This window comes from Bos grunniens, chromosome 8 (assembly GCF_055505025.1).
Source record: "Bos grunniens cultivar Pamir isolate PY7600 chromosome 8, Bosgru_T2T1.0, whole genome shotgun sequence".
NCBI lineage: Eukaryota > Metazoa > Chordata > Mammalia > Artiodactyla > Bovidae > Bos > Bos grunniens.
The window spans coordinates 9,252,414-9,278,410 of NC_141172.1; the positions used below are offsets into that span (position 1 = coordinate 9,252,414).

General features: G+C 43.8%; 1 protein-coding gene across 3 annotated transcripts in view; it reads right to left on the bottom strand.

Annotated features, from left to right (window-relative positions):
* Window positions 1-25,997, bottom strand: part of ELP3 (elongator acetyltransferase complex subunit 3) — a 217,600-nt gene that overhangs the window by 182,181 nt on the left and 9,422 nt on the right. The gene's annotated exons all lie outside the window — the stretch shown is intronic.

Sequence of the window (25,997 nt, forward strand, 5' to 3'; positions counted from 1 at the left end):
TAGTATAATATTATTGCCTTATCCACAGTCTATGTCTAAATTTCCTCAACTGCCCAGTTATGGCCTGGGCAGAGCAATACTTTTTCATCCAGCGTCCAACCCAGGATCAAGTATTTCACTTGCTTCCTTTAATCTCAGACATTTTCAAGGAACATAGGCCAGATGTTTCATAAAATGTTGGCTTGTCTGATGTTTCTTCGTGATTAGACTTGGATACCCTTGGCTAAAACAACCACTTAATTGCCTCATCCTTTTTAATGAACAGAGTCAGAACTCGCTGCTGAATGATGAGGGAGGCGTCTAGAAACTAAACACAGATGCGAGTCTAACCCGGGTGTCGAAGCGGGTCCCTCCCTTTTTGTCTGGCAGGGCGGTCCTCGCTAGTCTTGGTGGGGTGGGCAGGGAGGTTGAGGAGGATTTGGAATAACCCTCTTAGTCTCTTAGGCTTGGAATACTGCCTGCCATGGCTGCTGGTGACGAGGGGGCACTGCCACGATGCTCTCACAATGCGGAGCAGAATGGGGAAGCAGGCAGGGGGCACTCAGCTCCATTGCAGCCTGTGGCATCAGGAGGCAAAAGCTTTGTTGGTCAAGTTCCTGGACTTTCCAGACTGGCTGACCTCCTGCAGGGCTGGGTGGGTCTCAGAGCACAGCAGCAGGAGGGCAGGAGGCATGACCCCTGCCACGAAGCAGAGGAGCCTGCCCAGCTTCGCTAATAGCTCAGAGGGTAAAGAATCTGCCTGCAATGCAGGAGACGTGGGTTCAATCTCAAGGTTGGGAAGATTCCCTGGAGAAGGAATTCGCAACCCACTCCAGTATACTTGCCTGGGAAATCCCATGGACAGAGGAGCCTGGCGGGCTACAGTCCATGGGATGACGAAGTATCAGACAAGACTGAGCAGCTAAGCATGTGCAGAGGACCCTGCCAGACTGCTACGGCCAGCAGCCCCGTCTCCTGACCTCCCGTGGTCTCTCTTCCTCACGTTCTTTCTTCAGCAGCTCCCTTCAGGCCCCACACACCCTCTTTGGGGAACGCCACCCTTTGTCTACCTTCCAGTGAAAGTTTCAGAGCTCAGGTTTGGCCAGAGGGTAATGGAGACGCTCCTCTGCTCAAGTGTGTCAGTTCAAAAGCAGGGAGAAATGGGTCCTAAAGACTTAACTCCAGCATCTCCACCAGCAGGAACTATGGTCTCATCTGTGAGCAAGCACACTTCTCCAAAGCAACTATTACTTTTTAAAAGTAATCGAGTCTGGGGGCTGCACTGTCTCTGTTGCTGTGCACAGGCTTTCCCTAGTTGCAGTGAGTGGGGCTACTCTCTGTTGAGTTGCGTGGGCTTCTCACTGTGGTGGCTTCTGCTGTTGTGGAGCCCCGGCTCTAGGTGCACGGGCTTCAGTAGTCGTGGCACACAGGCATAGTTGCCCGGAGGCATGTGGGATCTTCCAGGACCAGGGATAAAACCCATGTTCCCTGCACTGGCAGGCGTATTCTTAATCACTGGGCCACCAGGGAAGTCCAAAACTGACTATTAGTATTATTCTTGTAGTAACCAACACTGTCTTGTTTCACATGAGGAGAGCTTGCTCTTGGCCTGTTTCTTGGCAAGACTGTGCTAAGGTGCCTCTAATCCACCCTGTTCTGGGCTGATGTCACTAAAGCCACTGCTTGAACTGAAATGGGCTCTGCTATTCCCATCTCAACCTGGCAGGGCTGAGTTCATGGCACTTCTTTCTCATCCCCAGCTCTCTTCCTTAGGAGATGCCATGTGGATCCTGCCACAGTTACATCATCATCATAAGAAATGGTGACTCTGACTCACCTAAAATGTTAAATTATGCCAAGAAGCTCTGCTTACGAAAGGAGAGAAACGATCATTTAAGAATGCACAGCACCGAAATTGTAAAAATTAAAAATGTTTCTACAAGGACCTACTTTACAGCACAGGGAACTATATATAATACCTTTAATACCTTGGGCTTCCCAGGTGGCTTAGATGGTAAAGAATCCACCTGCCACGCAAGAGACGCAGCTTCGATTCCTGGGTTGGGAAGATCCCCTGGAGAAGGAAATGGCAACCTACCCTAGTATTCTTGCCTGGGAAATCCCATGGACAGAGAAGTCTGGTGGTCTTACAGTTCATGGGGTGGCAAAAGAGTCAGACACGACTTAGCGACTAAACAATAACAATAACCTGTAATGAAAGAGAATTGAAAAAGTATGTATTTATAACTGAATCACTTTGCTATATACCTGAAACTAACACCACACAGCAAATCAACTACACTTCAAAATTTTTTTTTTGTTTAAAACATGTAAAAATAAAAATGTTTCAGTGCTAAATAACATAGTGGAATGTGCAATTTGTGGAGCACTTCATGATCTGACAATATGGGATAAATGAAGTGCTTTTTTTAAGATTTTTTTTTAATGTGGACCATTTAAAGTCTTTATTGAATTTGTTACAACATTGCTTTTATGTTTTTGTTTTCCGGCCATGAGGCATGTGGGATCTTAGTGTCCCAACCAGGGATCAAACCTGCAACCCCTGCACTGGAAGGCTGATTCTTTTTTTTTTTTTTTTCTTTTTCTTGAAAGCATCTTACCATGCATAGTCTGTATTACTAGCTGACCTTCAGTTCCTTTGTTTCTTTTGCATTTCTCTCCATTCCAATTGAATTACCCAGAAAAATATAAATGTGTGCTGGTTTATTTTCTTCTATCTAAATACCACGTTACAACTCAGTACATCTTCCCTTCTCCCAGCCACATGGTTTAATCTGATTTAGGGATGAAGAGAAAATTGATAATGAGCCATAAAATCTGGGTGAGGCTGTGTTCTAGACACCCTCGGTAATAAAAATCCCTTCAATTCTCAATTTTAAAGTGATGCTGCCTAGTCTTTTTTTTTATTGATTTTTGCTCCTGGCAGAAACATGTGGGTTCTTGCTTCTGGAAAGAAGACAAGTCACGTGACTGTGGCCTTTGTCTTTTGGCATCACATGGAGAAAAAGGCAGATTTTGCTTTGAGTTAGGAAATGAGAAAAAGCTGTACACAGAGGTAGAAAGAAACCAGAGGCCTGTTGATTGGCTCTTTCTCTCTCTGAAATCAAAACCTGCTGTAGAAATTTTAAAAAACGTGGTAGAACTGTTGAAACTCTGGAACTACCGGTGAGACAGTTCAGCGTGATCGAAACATTCCTACTCAAGCCCAGATTGGGTGGAGCTAACAGTAGGTAGCAGTAATTGATGACAATTACATATATCTATGCATGTATTTCTTTACATCTCACTGAGACTGTTCAATTTTCATTATTTTGATAATGGTATTTATTTATGCTTTTTGAATGAGCATCATAAAGGTGCCCAGAGAACTTAGGAGAAGCATGGATGAATGGAGTCAAGTTAGAAGCTTTTAACAGAGAATTAGAAAACAAAGAAGAACTAAACAGAGATGAAGAATCCAACAACTGAAATAAGATAAATACACTAGATGGAATCAATAGGGGATTAGGTGATACAGAAGAATAGATCAACACACTGTAAGTCAGAGTAGTGGAAATCACTGAAGCTGAACAGAAGAAAGAAAAAAGAATCAAAAGAAATGATGAACTTCTCTGGTGGCCCAGTGGTTAAGAATCCGTCTGCCAATGCAGGGAACACGGGTTTGATCCCTGATACAGGAAGATCCCACGTGCCCTCAAGGCAGCTAAACTCACGTGCCACAACTACTGAGCTCCTGTGCTCTAGAGCCTGTGCACCGCTACGAGGAGGAGCCCCCACTCTCCACAGCTAGAGAAAGCCCATGTGCAGCAACAAAGACCCAGCGCACCCCAAAGTAAATTAATTTTTAAAAAGGAAATGAGGACAGTTTAAGAGACTTCTGCTGCTGCTGCTGCTGCTAAGTCACTTCAGTCGTGTCCAACTCTGTGCGACCCCATAGACGGCAGCCCACCAGGCTCCGCCGTCCCTGGGATTCTCCAGGCAAGAACACTGGAGTGGGTTGCCATTTCCTTCTCCAATGCATGAAAGTGAAAAGTGAAAGTGAAGTCTCTCAGTCGTGTCCGACCCTCCTCGACCCCATGGGCTACAGCCTTCCAGGCTCCTCCATCCGTGGGATTTTCCAGGCAAGAGTACTGGAGTGGGGTGCCATTGCCTTCTCCGAAGAGACTTCTGAGGCAATACCAATCATACTAACATTTGTATTATAAGAGTCCCAAAGGGAGAAGGGAGAAAAGGGCAGGAAACATATTTCATCTTCAGACTTCTACAACTAGATTTATCTTGATGACCATTTTGAAGTGCACAGAAATATCAAATCACTATTTTGTACAACAGGAACGAACATAATGTTGCAGACCAATTATATTTCAAAAATTCATAGAAAAAGAGATAAGATTTGTGGTCACCAGAGGTGGGAAGTAGAAGGAGAATTGATGAAGGCAGTCAAAAGGTACAAACTTTCAGTTACAAGATAAGTAAATACTAGGGAGGTAATGAACAATATGATAAATATCATTAACACCGCTGTACGTTATATATGGAAGTTAGATTAAATCCTAAGAGTTCTCATCACAAGGAAAACCTTTGTTTCTAGTTCTTTAATTTTATGTTGATATGAGATGATGGATGTTCACTCAACATTGGGATAATCATTTCATGATGGATATAAGTCAAATCATTATGCATATATATACACATTACATGTGTACAGAGCTATGTGTCAATTACAGTAAATCACAGTAAAACTGGAATTAAAAGAGATTGTGAGACTTCCCTGGGAGTCCAATGGGTAAAACTCCAACGCAAGGGGCACAGGTTCGACCCCTGATTGAGGAACTAAGATCCTACATGCTGTGTCGTCCAGCCAAATAAAAAAAAAAAAGAGAGAGAGAGAGACTGAATGCAATCTATAACTACCTTTTAAAAGTATTTAAAGTGCTGTTCTCTTGGGGTGTAGAGTTTTAGAAATAATGGTGATGGCCTAATAAGCAACAGATCAAATCAGACCCTACCCCGTGGTTTTTCTCCAGCTTTTATGGAAATCTCATTATGCCTGGAAAAGGGAACATATACACTCCTTGCTGTAAAAGATGCTAATAAAGACCTCAGCCACAAAACAATCAGATACATTGCACTTTCTTTTCCAGTGGGGAGAAATATTTACATTTTCTCCATAATCTTCTGTTTTCTTCTATCACTGGTTTATAACAAAGAGAAGATTTTGCCAATTTGAGCCTAGAAATTGCTCCAATTTCTATATAGAAATGAAAATAGTGTCTGCTTGGTAAATTAGAACCTGGTTCACTATACATATTCATGGGTGTCTTAGTCTGCTAGGGCTGCTGTAACAAAATACCACAGACTTTGTGGCTACAACAACAGCCATTTATTCTCTTCAATTCTGGAGGCTAGAAGTTCAAGGTGTCAGCAAGGTTGCTTGGAGACCTCTCTTTGTTCCATAGCAGACTGCCTTGTCACTGCAGCCTCACACCATTTTTCCTTTGTCTGCACTCTCCTACTATCTCCCCATGAGTTTGTTTCCTCTTTTTTTTTTTTTTTTGATTTTATAAAATTGATTTCTTCAAAAATGAAACGTAAATGGCAGCCACAAAAGCCATGAATAGCGCAGTCACTTGAACTTTTAATAAACTTTGGGTGAATTCCTTTTCATGAAAATGAAGAATGTGGACTCCCTTAAATTAAAAGGGAAATGACTCCATTCCAATGCCTCTATTCAGTTGTTCTCCCTGTATCTGGCATAATCTGAGCATTCACCTTCAGAAGCTAATATTCTAAACTGGCTGTGTTAAGGTGGTTGTTCAAAGGATTTCTTATATATATATATTTATAGAACAAAATACAATTATTGGAGAACAATTGCTCTACAATATTGACATGTGGCAGAGCCCAACATAATATTGTTGAGTTTCCTCTTTTGTCATGGACACCAGTCAGACTGGATTAGAGACTACCCATCAGCCTCATTTTAACCCAACTATCTCTTTAAAAACACGGTCACATTCTGAGATAGTGGTAGGGGGAGGTTAGAGTTTCAACATGTGAACTTGAAGAGGACACAGTTCAGCCCACGACAATGGACCAGTCTTCCCAGAACCCAGGGAGGACTGGTCCATCCTTGACAAGATCTGAGACTGGCTGCCTCTGTGCCCTGAACATGTGCTCTTCACCAGCTCTTCTCCACTCATGCACAGCACCGTTGAGTCCTGCCCCAAGGCCACAGAGGCAGAGCCCAGAACAAAGGCCACCTCCAAAGCTGACTTAGCCCCTTTGTAACCACTGCCAATAAGAGCCCCTGTAATCATCACTAGCCAGGTTCTTGAACCCAAATTGGGCAAAAATTCCCCCTCTTGGTAATCAGCCTATAGCACCCCAACCAATCACCTAATGCCAACCTTCCAGCAGGATTTTTCTTCATCTTGAGGCTACACATTTGGCTACTAATCCATGAAAACTGTCAAATCTCCCTGGTCTGTTGGGAGGTTGGAGTGCCCACATTATCTCTGTTCTTTGTTTTTGATAAAGTCACTCCCTTCTGAAATGCTTTGTGTCTGGAAATTCTTACCAACACGTGCTTGGACTGCATCAACAAATACTGCCTACCTACTAAGTCTGAAGGGTTCCAATGCCTAAGAGTTGATCCCTCCTTAAGGAAGCTTGTAATCATGTGAAGATGTCGGGGTGACCTCTATAAACCAAACCAAACCTAAAGAGAGGTCCAAAGAGTTATGGGACTTCAGTGGGGACAGAAGCTTGTGCTTGGTGTCCTCGTCCATTTGGACTGCTATAATAATACCACACGCTGAGTGGCTTATAAACAACAGAAATTTACTTCTCATAACTCTAGAGACTGTGGAGTCCAAATCAAGGCGGTGGCAGATTCAGTGTCTGGTGAGAACCCACTTCCTGGTTCATAGCCGGGGCCTTCTCCCCGTGCCCTCACATGGCAGAAGGGAAAAGCGAGCTCCCTGAGGCCTCTTTTACGAGGACACTAATCCTATTCACAAGGGCTCCACCCTCAAATGTAATTGGGTGCAGTCACTACAGAAAACAGTAATGAAGCATCCTTAAAAAAACTGAAAACAGAGTTGCCATATGATTCAGCAGTCCCATTCCTGGGCATATCCCTGGACAAAACTATAAATCAAAAAGATACATGCGCCCCTATGTTCATAGCACCACTATTCACAGTAGCCAAGACACGGAAGCTACTGCAATGTCCATCAGAGGATGAATGGATAAAGAAGATGTGGCACATATACACAATGGAATACTACTCAGTCATTTAAAAAATGAAGTAATGCTATTTGTAGCAACATGGATGAACGCAGAAATTATCGTACTAAGTAAAGTAAGATACTGGGAAAGAATGAGGACAAGATGAGAAGGGGGTGACAGGGTGAGATGGCTGGATGACACCATTGACTCAATGAACATGAGTTTGAGAAAACACAGGGAGAGAGTGAAGGACGAGGAAGCCTGGCACGCTGCAGTTCATGGGGTCACAGAGAGTCAGACACAACTTAGCAACTGAATAACAACAACAAAAGTCAGGAAGAGAAAGACAAATAATACCATATGATATCACTTATTTGTGGAATCTAAAATATCATACAAATGAATTTATCTGCAAAACAGAACAGACTGACAGATACAGAGAACAGACTGTGGTTCCAATGGGGAGGGAGAGGGATGGACTGGGAGTTTGGGATTAGCAGATGCAAACTGTTACACATAGGATGGATAAACTACAAAGTCCTATTGTATAGCACAGGGAATTATATTCAATATCCTGTGATAAACCATAATGGAAAAGAATATGAAAAAGATATATATAACTGAGTCACACTGCTGTATAGCAGAAATTAGAATGAATACAACAGTGTAAATCAACTATACTTGAGTAATTAATAAAAAGAACATGGGATCCCCTCTTACCAAGTCCCCTCTCAAAGGCCCCACTTCCTAATACCACCACATTGTGGGTCACTGGAAGAGACCCTGCTGATGGGAAAGATTGAGGGCAGGAGGAGAAGGGGACAATAGAGGATAGGATGGTTGGATGGCATCACCGACTCAATGGACGTAAGTTTGAGCAAACTCTGGGAGATAGTGAAGAACAGGGAAGCCTGGCATGCTGTAGTCCACGGGTCACAAACAGTTGGACATGACTGAGTGACTGAACAATACCACCACCACGCATTTCAATGCCCAGCGAGCTTCACTGACTCCACACTCCGGAGTAATTGTTTCCTCCTCTCCCCAGTAGAGAACTGTAGGCTGGTCACTGGGAAGTTTCTAGACTGGGAAACGTCAAGCCTGGATATATCATACTGATATCATACTGAAAACACATCAAGTGCACAGCAGGATGCTGGTGCCCAGTTGCCAGCCCTCGTTTCCCTTCAGCTCCCAGAAAATTGACTGCTCTCAAAGGAGAAGGCTGAAGATGATCAAACAACATGAAAAAAAAATATTAAAGACAAATATTGGAGGTTCACTTGTAAAATAGTCCATCCAGATCACCCTACAGTAAAACCCTGAGTTGACCCATTCTTTCAAATAGCTTTTTCAGTTCTCCACTCCTAAATATGAGAGACAATGAAGACTTTAGAGAACAGAACAATCTCTCACATAAGAGAATAAGAACAAAACAAACAGAATATAAGCAGCTCAGAGGCAATAGAGACAGTTAGAAGGAGAAGAGAATATTTCTTAGAAGCCATCATTAATATCTTTAGGGAGACATGTAAAGATATTACATAGATGAGAAAAGAAAGTTCTATGATAAAAAATGTATCACAGAGTAAGAAACTCCTAGAAAAATAAAAAATTTGCTAGCAGAAAAAATTTTAAATTTAAAAAGGATATTTGCAAGATAAATTCAAGGAAATATCCCCAAAAGTAGGACAAAAAATGAGAAGATGGAACCTGGGAATTAAAAGCTAGGAAAATTAGAGAACTTGTCCAGAAAGTACAATAACTGAATAAGAAGAGTTTTGAAAGAGAAAAGGAGGGAGGGCACCTGGGAGGGAAGGAAATAGTGAAGGGAATAATTCAAGAAACTTTCCCAAAAATGTAGAACCTGAGATTTCAGACTGAAAGGTCTCATTTTGTGCCTGGAACAATGGGTACAAACTGGCCCACATCAACATTCATATTTGTAAAATTTCAAAGTACTGGGGACAGAGAAAGTTTCAAACATTTCTCAAGAGGAAAGAAAGAAGGTCATAGGTAAGGATCAGGGATAAGAATGGCTTTGAATGTCATAATATTGGAAACTATGGTAGAATGTTTTAAACACTTGGAGGAGAAAATATCTCAACTTGGATATAAAATGGGAATTTTATGCCCAAACTATTAGTCAAGGGTGAAGGTAAAAGTAAAAGATATTTTCAGCCATGCAAAGTCTCCATAGAGGTGTTCTGCCATAAATGTGCACCACCAAACAAGGAAGAGAAAAGCAGGATAGTAAGAAAGCAGAAGTTCCAACCTAAGAATGAATTAAGGAGAAGCTCCAGGACTACAGTGAAGGAAAATCTCTGGATAATATCCATGAACTAGGTGTAGAGATGCTTCCCAGGTGGCTCAGCGGTAAAGAATCCACCTGCCAATGCAGGAGACACAGGTTTGATCCCTGGGTCTGGAGGATCCCCTAGAGAAAGAAGTGGAAACCCACTCAAGTATTCTTCCCTGGGAAATCCAATGGACAGAGGAGCCTGGCGGGCTACAGTCCATGGAGTCAGACATGACTTAGTGACTAAACAGAAGCAGCAAGTGTAGAGAGCAACTGGCCCCCATGAAGGCAATCAAAAAGTTTGGGGGATATCTACAGGAATATGAATTGGTAGGATATCTTATGTATTTGACTATATCTAGAAGAGATATTATTGTGGATCACAATAAACTGTGGAAAATTCTGAAAGAGATGGGAATACCAGAACACCTGATCTGCCTCTTGAGAAATCTGTATGCAGGTCAGGAAGCAACAGTTAGAACTGGACATGGAACAACAGACTGGTTCCAAATAGGAAAAGGAGTCAAGGCTGTATGTTGTCACCCTGCTTATTTAACTTATATGCAAAGTACATCATGAGAAACGCTGGACTGGAAGAAGCACAAGCTGGAATCAAGATTGCCGGGAGAAATATCAATAACCTCAGATATGCAGATGACACCACCCTTATGGCAGAAAGTGAAGAGGAACTAAAGAGCCTCTTGATGAAAGTGAAAGAGGAGAGTGAAAAAGTTGGCTTAAAGCTCAACATTCAGAAAACGAAGATCATGGCATCTGGTCCCATCACTTCATGAGAAATAGATGGGGAAACAGTGTCAGAGTTTATTTTTTGGGGCTCCAAAATCACTGCAGATAGTGACTGCAGCCATGAAATTAAAAGATGCTTACTCCTTGAAGGAAAGTTATGACCAACCTAGATAGCATATACAAAAGCAGAGACATTACTTTGCCAACAAAGGTCCATCTAGTCAAGGCTATGGTTTTTCCTGTGGTCATGTATGGATGTGAGAGTTGGACTGTGAAGAAGGCTGAGTGCCAAAGAATTGATGCTTTTAAACTGTGGTGTTGGAGAAGACTCTTGAGATTCCCTTGGACTTCAAGGAGATCCAACCAGTTCATTCTGAAGGAGATCAGCCCTGGGATTTCTTTGGAAGGAATGATGCTAAAGCTGAAACTCCAGTACTGTGGCCACCTCATGCGAAGAGTTGACTCATTGGAAAAGACTCTGATGCTGGGAGGGATTGGGGGCAGGAGGAAAAGGGGACGACAGAGAATGAGATGGCTGGATGGCATCACTGACTTGATGGACGTGAGTCTGAGTGAACTCCGGGAGTTGGTGATGGACAGGGAGGCCTGGCGTGCTGCGATTCATGGGGTCGCAAAGAGTCAGACACGACTGAGTGACTGAACTGAACTGAACTGAGAAGAGATGAATGCAAATGATGTGGGGGAGCCTGGAGATTAGAGAAGAATTCATGATAGATAAATAGAAAACTACAGAATCAGAAAAATAAGATAATTATTCACTCTGGGAAAAATCAAATGTTGTAGAAGAAAATTAAGCAATAATATATATGGCATGACTTGGCTGTGAACAGAACTGATTTACATAATCAAATTAAACTGAAAATGATATTTTAAAAAAAGCATGAGATGGCTCTGTTAGGACAGCAGGGAAAGAAATATTATTTGATGTGGGAAGTAAAGAAAGAATTCTTCTCTCCATAGTGGGAACAGATAATGCATAAAACAAACAAAAATCAAGAAACAGCAGTATAACTGTGTTATTCAGAAAAGTGGAAAGAAGTATAACAAATAACTGCAAAAGTTGAAATGGGTGCCTATGGGAATTAGGATTTGGGTTTGAGCATTTAGGGATCTGTTGATTTCATAATAAAGCTATAGAACTATTTGATTATTTTAAAAAACTATATAAAATGCTTGCATAAAAAATAAAATGCATGCATACCTTTGATAAATGTAAAACCTAAATTAAAGAAAACCTCCATTTTTCATGAGCTATGATATGTATCCAGTGCTTCAGGAAGGGGGACAAAAAGAAATATATTCTGTCACTTCACGTTCTGTCTGATTCCTTCACTCTTTCCCTTCCTCTCCCCTTTCTCTCCCTCCCCTTCCTTTTTTCCACTTATGTGACTCATTTTCCTCTCTTTTGCCTCCCTCATTCTTTCTCAATTTCTCTTCAACTTTCCCCACTTTTTTCTCCTTTTCTCTCTTTCTGGCATAATATGCAGCCAAAATATCTTTATTACTTATTATATTTATTGAAGATAATGTTTCCTGTTCTTAGTTCTTAATATGAAAAGCATGCATGGAATGTTCTTTCCTTCCCCCAGCCAAAACAATCTAGGCAGAAAAATGAGTGTAAGTTACTTTTTAACAAGGCAGAGCAATTTTTCATGTAAAGGTGCTCATCGACTTGGGGGAGACGTCAGAGGTCACTGGCTCCAGCCAGTTGCCTGGTGTAGGAGACCCCTCTGTGGTACTTCCATTAAGCACAGGTTACCCAGGCTCTGATTAAACAATGTGAAGTTTCCATCACAAGCCAGAACACTGAGATCCAAACAGCTGTTACGAATAAGAGCTTCTATAAAAACCTAAACTCACGCAGCACTGTGGTGCACGTGTGTGAAGTCACTCAGTCGTGTCTGGCTTTTTGTGACCCTATGGACAGGCTCCTCTGTCCATGGGATTCTTCCGGCAGGAATACTGGAGTGGGTTGTCATTTCCTTCTCCAGTGGATCCTCCCGATCCAGGGATTGAACCTGTGTCTCTTTCATCTCCTGCATTGGCAGGGGGGTTCTTCATCATAGTGCCATCTGGGAAACCCAGAGCTTCTATATGTTGAATAGAAATCTGCCTCCCCCCTTGGATTATTTAAACAAAACAAAACAAACACTGCTCCCCATGACAGCTCTTCATGTATCTGCCAGCAGAAAACACATCCCCTTGAGTGGTTTCTGCTCTGGGCTTAATACTTCTCTTTCCTGTTGGTTTCTAGACCCTTCTCCATCGTAGTCATTCCTGTGGGCACCCTCTGAGTTGCAACCTACTCTTTCAATAAGAGGCATCTTAGAACTGAGCATACTTCACCAGGTGTGAGCTCACTGATGGAGACTGCAGGTGCTGCCACCTCCCCTTTTCGGCTCACCATACTTCCGTTGATGCAACCTAAGTTTTCAAGTAGCTGAATATCTGTTTCTTTCAACCCCTGCTGACTTAACCTCGAAGTCATTTAAAAGCTTATGTTTTTTTCTTATGTGTTCCTGAGAGGCTTGCTATTCCATATCCTGTATGTAAACAGATGAGTTTCCCCAGCACTGCTATCTGTTTTACATTTATCCCACTAAGTCTCTTCTTCTGAGTTTTGGCCCCAATCCCCCCCTCCCCCCCCGTTTTGAGAATTTCCTTATGATTCACTTGAATGAACATGTTTGGCTCCCAATTACAAATTGCTCACATTAAAATTACTTCATCACTCAATTCCCAAACAAAATTTACATCATCTCAGCTCCAAGACAGATTCTCTTCAAGTCCCTCACTATGCGACCCATGCTGGGTCCCCCGGGTTATTGACAAGGCGGTCCAGGCAAGCCCTACTCTTGGGTCTCTGGCCTATGCACATGATGGGGAGAGGCACCCATGGCCTTCAGTGCCTAAAACCCTGGACGAGTGTCAGAAAACTTGAGCTGTCTCCTGTAATCCATCATCCCCACACCTTCTGGGAAATGAAAATGAGCCGCACACAAGGGGACGAAGCAGATGGTTGGGAGGATTCCATACTGGATGCTGAGCAGGGAACTCCATGAGGCGGAGGCCCTTGCTCCCACTGTCTCGGGACTCCGCGCCAGCTGTCAGCAGCTGGACACCAGAGAGAGAACCACATCATGATGAATACTCCATCTGTCAGGAGCTATCAACCCTGAAAAATGACAATGGCTAACATTTGTGAACTGCTTTGAGTTTTCAACATTCTTCTCCCTTGTAGTAACCCTTGCAGACAGGAAGGCCAGGGAGTCATAACCCAGTCTGACAGATGAGGAAACTGTAAGATTTGAAGAGGCTGGGAGATTTGTCCACACCCACAGCACTTGGGAGGTGGAGGCAAGGTCGAGTGTCCTGCCTTGGGGTCCAGTGTTTTTGGCAACTTTAAGCTGACTGTCAGGTCATCAATTAGTAAGTGCTGAGCTACCACCAGCCCTGAGGCTGATGCTGGCTTAGATGCTGGAGGGATGACACACACGAGTATAACACATGAACTCTGACCTTCGTGAGCTCAAAAAACCCTACAGTACTTTGTTCAGGGACCTGAGGGGGTGGGGCAACCCCTGAGTACAAAAGCCAATGAGAGAAGAGCAAGGCGGAGGATACTTCCGGTGAGGGGCAGGGCTTGGGCTGGTTGGAAAGTCTGGGGCACAGGCGTGAGGGAGATGGGTGTGGGTGGGGAGGGGTGAGAAGGGACTGGCGTCAGTGGGGATCAAGGTGAAGAAAACAGGATGGAGAGAGTGGCAGTCACTAGCGTTGATCAAGTGAAGGAGGAAACAGAATAGGCTTTATCTTGAAAGCAGGACTCCATCTTGGGCCCGACTGTGGACTTTGAGCTATATGCTCAGTATCTATGGAAACGACATACCAACTGAAAAACCAGCACCGCCCCCCCCCCCCGACCCCAACCAAGGAAGAGCCCCAGGGCTCTCCATCGCCTAAAAGAATGCCCTAATTATCTGTGTCACCGAATAGAATCATACATTCTATTATGCTTATTGGGCTACGACCACAGGCCTATTGATAATTGTCCACTGTTAACTACCTAGGCTTAAGGCATATGAATCACGGGTTAACTTCGATTGTCAGGGAATTTGGGGAGGTGGGTTTGTGCATGTACACTTAGGGTATACAAGGTTTTCACAAAAACTGGTCAGGGTCCTTTCCTAAGAGGAGACTCTGCCTTGGGCCTGCCAGAGTAATAAACTGCACTCCACTATCTGCATTGTCCTTCTGAGTGAGTTTGTTTCCTTGAACGCGTGGCTACGGCTACAACATATGGATATATACCTATGTCTGTGCATATATTCTTTTTCAGACTCTTTTCCATTATAGGTTATTACAAGACACTGAATATAGTTCCCTATGCTATACAGTAGATCCTTATTGGTTACCTATTTTATATATAGTAGTGTGTATCTGTTAATCCCAAACACCTAATTCATTTTTAAAATTAAATTAACTGTGCTACAGTACCCTGGAGGAGGGCATGGCATCCCACTCCAGTATTCTTCCCTGGAGAATCCCCACGGACAGAGGAACCTGGCAAGCCCCATGGGTTGCAAAGAGTCAGACATGACTGAGTGACTGTGCACAGCACACACACAACACGGGGCTTCCCTGGTGGCTCAGATGTAAAGATTCGCCTGCAGTGCAAGAGATCTGGGTTCAGTCACCGGGTCAGGAAGATCCCCTGGAGAAAGGAATGGCAACCCACTCCACTATTCTTTCCTGGAGAATTCCATGGACAGAGGAGCCTGGCAGGCCCCAGTCCATGGGGTCACCAAGAGTTGGACATGACTGAGCGACTAAAACTTTCACACATAACATAAAATACACCATCTTGACTTTTTAATTATTAGTATACATAGTAGTTAGGGAAATCCACAGTATTGTGTGACCCATCTACAGGACTGTTTTATTTTGCAAAACTGAAACTCCCATCAAAAATAACCCTTTACTCCCTTCCCTAGTCCCTGGGAGCCAGCATCTATACTTTCTGTCTCCATGAATGTGACAATCTAGATATGTTATTATTTCATTTGTGGCTTGGTCTACAAATACATATGCTTTATAATTTTTACCTTTAGTCTTCATTTCTTTTTAACCTGGTTCAGGTGAAATATAAATACAAAAAAAAAAAAAAAAACCCCACAAACTTGTCCATGGTTCCCAAACCAGTGTTTATTTTGCTCTGTCATTGTAGGCTTTGTAGGAATGTCCTGATGAAAAATACATACTCTCTCAAAAGCCAGAATTTACATTTACTCTTTTAAAAAGAAAACATTGTTTAATTATACAGTGAATTGAATCAATTTAGGTCTTGTTCAGCAGAGTTTTTTAAAAAAGTAGTTATTGTACACACAGGAAATGATGTAGGAATTTGGCTTGTGTGGTTTTCTACAAGTTTGTTTGATCAATAACATAAATGCTTTCTGGCTTGTCGTCTTACTGTTTATCTCAAAGTATCCATCTGATCTTAACTGAAATCCAGCAACCACCTCCAGCCACAGGCCTCACTGCCCCTGCCCATAGGAGCTAAGTGTTGGGGGAGGAAGGATATACCCAAGGAAGGGGGCTTCTGAATCAGCCCAGGCCTCTGGGAGAGTCTGTGTCTGATCAGCTTGACGTCACTCTTTTGTCGTTATTCAGTTGCTCAGTCACGTTCGACCCTTTGTGACCCCATGAACTGCAGCATGCCAGCTTTCCCTGTTCTTCACTCTCTCCCTGAGTTTGCTCAAACTCATGTCTATTGAGCTGGTGATGCCATCCAACCATCTTATCCTCTATTGTCCCCTTCTCCTGCCTTCAATGTTTCCCAGTGTGAGGGTCTTTTCCAACGAATCAGCTCTTTTCATCAAAGAGGTGGCCAAGGTATTGGACCTTCAGCATCAGTCCTTCCAATGAATATTCAGGGTTGATTTCCTTTAGGATTGACTGGTTTGATCTCCTTCCTGCCCAAGGGACTCTCCAGAGTCTTCTCCAGCACCACAGTTTGAAACATCAGTTCTTCGTGCTCAACCTTCTTTTTGGTCTACCTCTCACATCTGCACATGACTACTGGAAAAACCATAGCTTTGACTAGACCTTTATTGGCAAAGTGATCTCTCTGCTTTTTAATATGCTAAGTTTGATGTAGCTTTCCTTCCAAGGAACAAGCACCTTTTAATTTCATGGTGGTAGTCACCATTTGCAGTAATTTTTGGCACTCAAGAAAATAAGATCTGTCACTGTTCCCACTTTTTCCCTATTTGCCATGCAGTGATAGGACCAGATGCCATGATCTTAGTTTTTTAAATGCTGAGTTTTAAACCAGCTTTTTCACTCTCCTCTTTCACTCTCACCAAGAAGCTCTTTAATTCCTCTTCACTTTCTGCCATTGGACTGGTATCATGTATGACTTTTATTTCTTCCTGCACAATTTTCTGTATCCACCCCCCCAAAAAAAGTACGTATACTTTGTTAATCAGAAAAATCCAATAATCATCTTTAAAAGATGACTCTGACACTGTAAGGCTGAACTCGGACAAAGTTGTAGATTCATATTATCGAGTCTAGACCTTAATCGGAGAATTCCTATGTGCATGTCCTTCGGCAAAGCGCTAAACTCTTGGTCCCAGTATTCTCACCTGACATAAAGATAATAACCCCTTTTCACAGGGCAGTTGTGAGGACCAGATGGGATGGGACAGTGGCTGTGAGCCCACCAGTTTCATGAGATATTCCTCAGAATCCCTTGAAATAGGGTTCTCTGCTCAAACCAAAAGTGTCCTCTTACTGCAGGACTTATCAGAGCCTTTAAGGTGGTACTGAGCATGGTACCTTCCCAAGTGGGCGGGGGGTAAAGTATTAAGGTTTCTCCCTTTCTAAGTGCACACAGAGAACAAGGCTAGTGCTCCACAGCTGATGCTGAAGGAAATTCTGAGCTAAGGTAGTGAAAAGGCTTTGTTTACAATTTAAATAAAAACAAATGTCAGAAAACTATAAGGGTTATTCCTCTGAGTGTCAAAGAGTAGAAGATGGCTCATGCTACTGGGGTGTGGGGAGGAGACATTCAGTCTTGTCTGTCCCCTTCCTGGGGCGGGGGGAGACCGGGTCCCACCTGCTCCACTTGCCATTGCCACACCAGCCTGCAGCAGAGCCTGATAAATATTTGAGAGCTGGACGCCTAAAGCATGGGTTTCACTTCCTTGTGTTGTAGCCACATGACCAGCGGACCCAAGGCAGAGTCTCCTCTTAGGCAAGGACCCCGACCAATTTTTGTGAAAACCTTATATACCCTAAGTGCACAAACCCACCTCCCCAAATTCCCTGACAATCAAAGTTAACCCGTGATTCATATGCCTTAAGCCTAGGTAGTTAACAGTGGACAATTATCAATAGTCCTGTGGTCATAGCCCAATAAGCATAATAGAATGTATGATTCTATTCGGTGACACAGATAATTAGGGTATTGAGGGCCTAGAGGAGCTACTCCACGTTCAAGGTCGGGAGGGGCAGTGGTGAGGAGATACCCCTAGTCCAAGGTAAGGAGCAGCGGCTGCGCTTTGCTGGAGCAGCCGTGAAGAGATACCCCACGTCTAAGGTAAGAGAAACCCAAGTAAGACGGTAGGTGTTGCAAGAGGGCATCAGAGGGAAGACACACTGAAACCATAATCACAGAAAACTAGTCAATCTAATCACACTAGGACCACAGCCTTGTCTAATTCAATGAAACTAAGCCATGCCCTGTGGGGCCACCCAAGACGGGCGGGTCATGGTGGAGAGATCTGACAGAATGTGGTCCACTGGAGAAGGGAATGGCAAACCACTTCAGTATTCTTGCCTTGAGAACCCCATGAACAGTATGAAAAGGCAAAATGATAGGATACTGAAAGAGGAACTCCCCAGGTCAGTAGGTGCCCAATATGCTATGGCATCACTGACTCGATGGACGTGAGTCTGAGTGAACTCTGGGAGTTGGTGATGGACAGGGAGGCCTGGCGTGCTGCGATTCATGGGGTCGCAAAGAGTCGGACACGACTGAGGGACTGAACTGAACTGAACTTTAGGTAATGGAGAGCCCTGGGGCTCTTCCTTGGGTGGGTGGGGGCTGGTTTTCCAGTTGATATGTCGTTTCCATAGATACTGGGCATATAGCTTAAACTCCACAGTCCGGCCCAAGATGGAGTCCTGCTTTCAAGATAGAGCCTATTCTGTTTCCTCCTTTAGATATATATATAACTAGATTACTGTGCTGTACACTGAAACTAGCGCAACACTAGAGTAAATCAACTATACTTCAATTAAAAAAAATAAGTAGTAAATTACAGTGAAGATATATGAAAAAAAAAACCCATAAATATATGATACGGGACCTTTAAGCTCCCTGGAGAAAGAGGATGGTATGAGAAGAGCAGTGGCCTGGGTTTAACTGCTGTGCTCAGACTCACCCAAGTCGTTCCTCCTGCATTCTCTGTGCTCAGCCACACAGGCCTCGTCTGCCCCTCCAGCGTGTCCACTTTGTCTCCATACTGGGGTCTGTGAATCTACTTGTCTCTTGTGCCTAGAACACACTTTCAACCCCAGATCTTTACACAGTTACCAAGTCCAAGCTCGCTCTACTCGCTGCATGATAGCATCCGTGACAGAGGTAAGGCTACTGTCCAAGAAGACAGCAGGCTAATATTTCAAAATAATCTTCTTACCAGAGTTTGGATGCCAGTTTCTTTTATGGATCCGAGATGGAGTGGGGGTAGTGAGGAAACAAAGTAAAAAGGCCATCAATCTTGCCAACAATCTCCTAGAATGGCAAGCCTAGGGCAGGAGGATGTGTTAATTTCTCCCTTCCTGCCATCCACAGGTGGATAGGGCTCTGAACAAAGACACTTTAACAGTCAGGCAGAGGGGCAGGATTCTCTGAGGGAGCCCACTATGTGTGATTACAAGAAAAGCAATGGAAAGCAAGTCAAACAGTTCCAACATGGAGTCAGAATTGACTTCTCCCTGCAACAACAATGCTCGTCTGTGCAGCCGTCGCTGTTTTGTCAGGCGCTGGTGTAGGCATTTGGTTGCATGAGTGTGCTGCCTTCACAGGGCTGGTGTTCCACAGAACATAACAATACAGTAATAATCATCAGCAAGCATAAATTAAGTCTATGGGGTAATGAGAAAAAAAAAAAAAGGCCAAGGGTATGGAGAATCTCCAGGCAGGTCCTGGAGAGTAATTTTAAACAGGAACCTTCGGGTCAGCTCTGCTGAGAGCGTGACATTTGAGAAAAGACTGGAAGGAGGCAAGAGTTCATCATGGAAACATGTGAGTGAACCACTGCACACAGATACAACAGTCAACACAAATCCATCAAGCAGAGACCTGCTGGTGTAAATGGAGGTACACAGACAGCTGGGAATTCAGGCCTAGAGCCCAGGTTAAAAAAAACAAATTCAGACTAAGTAAGTATGGTTACAGGAGCTCAGCTTCACTGGTCATCAGGGAAATGCAAATTAAAACCACAGTTTGGGACTTCACTGATGGTGCAGGGGCTAAGACTCCAAGCTCCCAATGCAGGGGGCCTGGGTTCGATCCCTGGTCTTATTTTAGATCCTGCATGCAATTAAGAAATCTGCATGCCACAATGAAGATCCTGCAAGTTGAAACTCAGACCTAGCACAGTCTAAATAAATAATTAAAAAACAAAACACAGTATGTTTGCATAGGTGCCTCCTCAGTTGTGTCCGACTCTTTGCAGCCCCATGGACTATAGCCCACCAGGCTTCTCTGTCCACAGGGGTTCTCCAGGCAAGAATACCAGAGTGGGTTGCCATTTCCTTTTCCAAGGGATCTTCCCAACCCAGGGATTGAACCCACGTATCTTGCATTGGCAGGCAGATTCTTTACCAACTGAGCCACCAGGGAATCCCAAAACACAGTATGATGCCTCCACAAAAGACAGATGTCACTAACACAGGCACGGATGTGAACCGTCTAAAACCCTCATGCTTTGCTGGAGGATGGCAAACTGGTACAACCACTTTGCAAAGTTCTGGGGAACATCTACTGAAGCTGAACACGGGCCAGCCGATGACCCAGCAACGCCTTCCCAAGGTATATACCCAAGAGAAATGCACCCATGTGTTCACCAGGAGACATGCATGTGAATGGGCATGGTGGCACTCTTTAGTCAAAACCTGGAACTTACCCAAATGGCCATCCACAGTAGAAAGGATATTCACACAGTGGAGGCCCTACAGTGGTGAGAATGCATGAACTCCTGCTAAATACCAGCAAAGGGAACAATCTGAAACATACTATTGAAATTAGACATACGGTGAATGACTCTATGTATATGAAGTTCAAGAACCGGCAGGATCATCTATAGTGATGGAATACGGGATGGTAGTGACCGGTGTTCGGGGGATTAGGGACCAGGAGGGCCAGAGAGGAACTTCTGAGGGTGTCTGTTCTGCTTTTGACTCAGGTGTTGGCTCCTATTCAGTTTGTGAAGAATGTACAAACTGGATTATGTTTCGTCCAGTTTTCCTTAGGTATGTTAAACTTTTAAGAGTTTTTTTTTTTTTTTGGTTGGGGGAAAAAAAGAATCTCTTGGGCGGGGGTGGGGGGAAACAAAGTCAGGCCTGAGGGTGAAGGTTTGAGATTCATCTAGCCTGAAGACATGAGGAATCCCTTGAGGGTTGCCAGGCTGTGATTCTTGGCTCTCAGACCTTCTCTCCCCCTGGACTGAGATCCTGAAGGAAGGGGCTAGGTCTAACTCATGTTTGTAAAAACATTCAGGATATGCTGCAAGAAGGTTACACAACAGATGTTTGTTGAATGAATAACTGAGTGGATGGAAGGAATCTCTGCAGACAAAGAGGCTCCAGAGTAGAAGACTGCTGTGGATGTTGCGTCTGAGAGCCCAGCACTATGACCTTCAGTTTCCGCATTGCTGGGTTTCTCCATATGAAAACTGAGGATGGTAACGCCCCACCTCCACCCTAGAGAGTTGCTGGGACAATCACATGAAATCATTCAAAGAAAGTGGGAAGCACTTGAGCACCTTGATGGACCTCACTGGCCTCCGCATCCATAGATGCAGCTACTTCAGAAGTTTATCCCACTCTCCTTCAGGGAAATCAGTTTCATAGTACTGTCTGGGTGGGGAGATCCCTATTATAAATGCCTTCTTGGGGCTTCCCTTGTGGTCCAGTGGCTAAAACTATGAGCTGCCCATGTAGGGGGCCTGGGGGTTCAATCCCTGGTCAGGGAACTAGATCCTGAATGCAGCAACTAAGAGATCCCACAGGTCGCAATGAAGATCGAAGATCTTGCATGCTGCAACCAAGACTTGGTGCAGCCAAAAAAAAAAAAGAGCAACCAGAACTCTCATATTCTTCTAAAAAAAATAAATAAAGGCCTTCTGCGATTGAATGGAAGCAAGCTGTGTTGTGGACCATGCTGATTTCAGCTGACAAGAAGTTATCTGAGCTAAGAGCTGCCTATGAAGGACTCTCACCCACTAGAAATCTTGCCTCACAGGTCATTCCTATACTTAACGATTGAAAGCTCTTTGCTGTTTGGGTGGCTTTATTCATAACAAAGATTAGAAACAACCCAAAAGCCCATCAAAAGGAGAATGGATAAACAAATCATGCTCTGTGCATAACATGGAATGTTACTCAGCCAAAAAGAAGAAACAAAGAATGAACTACTGCTCCAGGCAACAATAAAGACTACTCTTATCACTGGAAGAAGTGAAATAAATCAGAAACAAACAAGGGAAAGGCACCTCCTCTTGCCTGAAGCTGAGTTTAAAAGGCTAAACATTCTCCCTGCAATTTTATAGCTTAATGGTTCTATATCCATTTGTGGGTCTCACTTGCAGAGAACTCCATGTCTGTGTCATCAATTGCCAATGGTAAAGGAAGGCTCAGCCAAGAGCCTGGGCTGCACTGGCGTCCCCATTCTTCCCTTTCCCTATGGCCAGGGCACAGCAGTGTAGGAGTGTTAAGAAAAATGCTTTGTATCCTCCTACACGCTGGGCTGGAAGAAGCACAGGCAATCAAGATTGCCAGGAGAAATATCAATAACCTCAGATATGCAGATGACACCACCCTTATGGCAGAAAGTGAAGAGGAACTCAAAAGCCTCTTGATGAAAGTGAAAGAAGAGAGTGAAAAAGTTGGCTTAAAGCTCAACATTCAGAAAACGAAGATCATGGCATCTGGTCCCATCACTTCATGGGAAATAGATGGGGAAACAGTGGAAACAGTGTCAGACTTTATTTTTCTGGGCTCCAAAATCACTGCAGATGGTGACTGCAGCCATGAAATTAAAAGACGCTTACTCCTTGGAAGGAAAGTTATGACCAACCTAGATAGCATATTCAAAAGCAGAGACATTACTTTGCCAACAAAGGTCCATTTAGTCAAGGCTATGGTTTTTCCAGTGGTCATGTATGGATGTGAGAGTTGGACTGTGAAGAAAGCTGAGCGCCGAAGAATTGATGCTTTTGAACTGTGGTGTTGGAGAAGACTTCTGAGAGTCCCTTGGACTGCAAGGAGATCCAACCAGTTCATCCTAAAGGAGATCAGTCCTGGGTGTTCATTGGAATCACTGATGCTAAAGCTGAAACTCCAATACTTTGGCCACCTCATGCGAAGAGTTGACTCATTGGAAAAGACCCTGATGCTGGGAGGGACTGGGGGCAGAAGCAGAAGGGGACGACAGAGGATGAGATGGCTAGATGGCATCACCGATTCGATGGACATGAGTTTGAGTGAACTCTGGGTGTTGGTGATGGACAGGGAGGCCTGGTGTGCTTCGATTCATGGGGTCACAAAGAATCAGACACAACTGAATGACTGAACTGAACACTGTTGGTAGGATTGTTAAATTGGTGCAACCACTATGGAGAACAGTAAGGTCCTTAAAACACTAAAAATAGAGTTACCATATCATCCAGCAATCCTACTTCTGGGCATATGTCCAGTAAAAAACAAAAACTCTAATTCAAAAAGATACATTCTCCCCAGTATTCATAGCAGCAGTATTTATAATAGCCAAGACACTGCAATGTCCATCAACAGATGAATGGATAAAGACGACGCAGTGTTATATGTGTGTGTGTATGTGTGTGTGTGTGTGTATATATATACATATACACACATATGCGTGTGATGGAATATTACTCAGTCATAAAAAAGAATGAAATAATGCCATTTGCAGCAACATAGATGAACCTAGAGATTATTATCGGAGAAGGCAATGGCACCCCACTCCAGTACTCTTGCCTGGAAAGTCCCATGAATGGAGGAGCCTGGTGGGCTGCAGTCCATGGGGTCGCTAAGAGTCGGACACGACTGAGCGACTTCACTTTCACTTTTCACTTTCACGCATTGGAGAAGGAAATGGCAACCCACTCCAGTGTTCTTGCCTGGAGAATCCCAGGGACAGGGGAGCCTGGTGGGCTACCGTCTATGAGGTCGCATGGAGTCGGACACGACTGAAGCGACTTAGCAGCAGCAGCAGCAGCAGCAGCAGAGATTATTATACTAAGTGAAGTCAGAAAGAGAAAGACAAATACCATATGATGTCATTTACGTGTGGAATATAAAATATGATACAAATGGACTTATTTTTGAAGTAGAAATAGATTCACAGGCAGAGAAAACAAATTTATGGTTGTCAAAGGGAAAGGGAGTAGGGAAGGGATAAATCGGGAATTTGGGACTAGCAGATACATACTATATATATAAAATAGATAAACAACAAGGATCTATTGTATAGCACAGGGAACTATATTCAGTATCTTATAATGTATAATGGAAATGATTCTAAAAGAATATATATATGTATAAATGAATCATTTTGCTGTACACCTGAAACAGTGTAAATAAACTATACTTCAGTAAAAATAAAAAATGCTTTATTTCACATAAAGTAGGACATCACCAGGGTCTCACCAATCACTGCATTTATTGCTAATACATACATTCTCTGCAATAAGATGCTCGGAGATGACACTTTAAGCACATTTCCTGCTATTTGTAAAATGACATTCCTAGGAACACTGGTGACTTGATTGGTGACTGAAACACTCTTTTTCATCAGAGGCAGTTAGGGGAGTGGTTGGGGGCACAGACTCTACAGTCACACTGCCTGGAGTAGAATCAAGCTCTGGCACTTGCAGGCTGCTTGACTTTGGACAAATCACCTATTTCCTCTGTCTCTATAAAATGGGAATAATAGCAGTGCCTGGGCTTCCCTGGTGGCTTACTGGTAAAGAATCTGCCTGCAATGCAAGTGATGCTGGTTTGATCCCTGCAGAGGGGAAGATTCCCTGGAGAAGGAAATGGCAACCCACTGGAAATGGCAATCCAGTATTCTTGCCTGGAAAATTCCATGGAGAGAGGAACCTGGTGGGCTACATCCATGGGATTGCAAGCATCGGACATGACTCAGTGGCTAAACCACCAGCAACAGCAGTGCCTACCTGACAGGGTTGTCATCAAGGTTAAATGAGTTAATATGTGAAAAGCACTTGGAATTGCCTGGCACAGGGAACATATGATGAATGTTTTTCTCTCACTTCTTCCCCTTTCGCCTCCTCCTCTTTCTCCCCATCCTCTCCCCTCCTCCCTCTTCCTTATCCTCCAATTATAATTATCATCACCATTACGATATAATTACTGCTTTTTCCAGTAAAACAGAGCCTCGGAGCCCCACACTGTAGCTCCCTCCCGGGGTCACTAACAGTGACTAAGACTTCTGTGACTCAGCTGTGGTTTGGTGGCTGCGTGGGATGGGGGGTAGAGCTGAGCCCTGGCAGACTGTTCTCAGGTACGAGGTCAGACCCTCCAGTGCTAAGGCTGAATTTGTAACCAATAAACGGGCATATGTTCATGAACGTGACCTTCAGCGCTCTGTCTCTGGGGTGGGAGGGCATACATACAAACTGACCATGGACCATGGTTCAGATTGTTTTTAGAATTTCTCTGATGCTTCTCCCATCACCATCTCAACCTGAATGAAGGTAATCACCCCTTCAACATTTTGGTGAGAGCGCCTGTCTTTACACATTAAACATAGCTATGCTGAGGTCTACAGGTGTGTGGTCAGACGCTCAGTTGTGTCCCATTCTTTGTGACTCCATGGACTGTAGCCTGCCAGGCTCCTCTGTCCATGGGATTCTCCAGGCAAGAATACTAGAGTGGGTTGCCATTTCCTCCTGCAGGGGACCTTCCCAACCCAGGGACCAAGCCTGTGCCTCTTATGTCTCCTAGGTTCTTTACCACTAGTGTCACAGTTATTTGTGTCCAAGCCTGCCTCTCAGCCTGGGTTGCGACCCCGTAAGGACAGCAGCCTCCTCTCACTCACCCCTGTAGCCTCACCCTTGTACAATGTCAGTGCTCCAGAAATCCTGGCTTCCTTGATGAATTGTACTGAACCTGACTTTGGGAAGTTCCTTCAGCACCCTCAGAGTCCTCTTCTGAATCTCCCTGGTGTGGGCAGTCTGTGTCCTTTACGGGTAGATATGGCTCTAAGAAAACACAGAAAGTAGTAATTCTACCCCAAGTTTGGTGAATGAACAGAGCAATGCCAATCCTGTCATATAAATAAATTTACAAGGCTGGGTTCCTTGCGCAGCTCTTAAGCCAGGTCTAGCTGCCATTTCGTTAGAAGCTTTCCAAAAAGTATCTC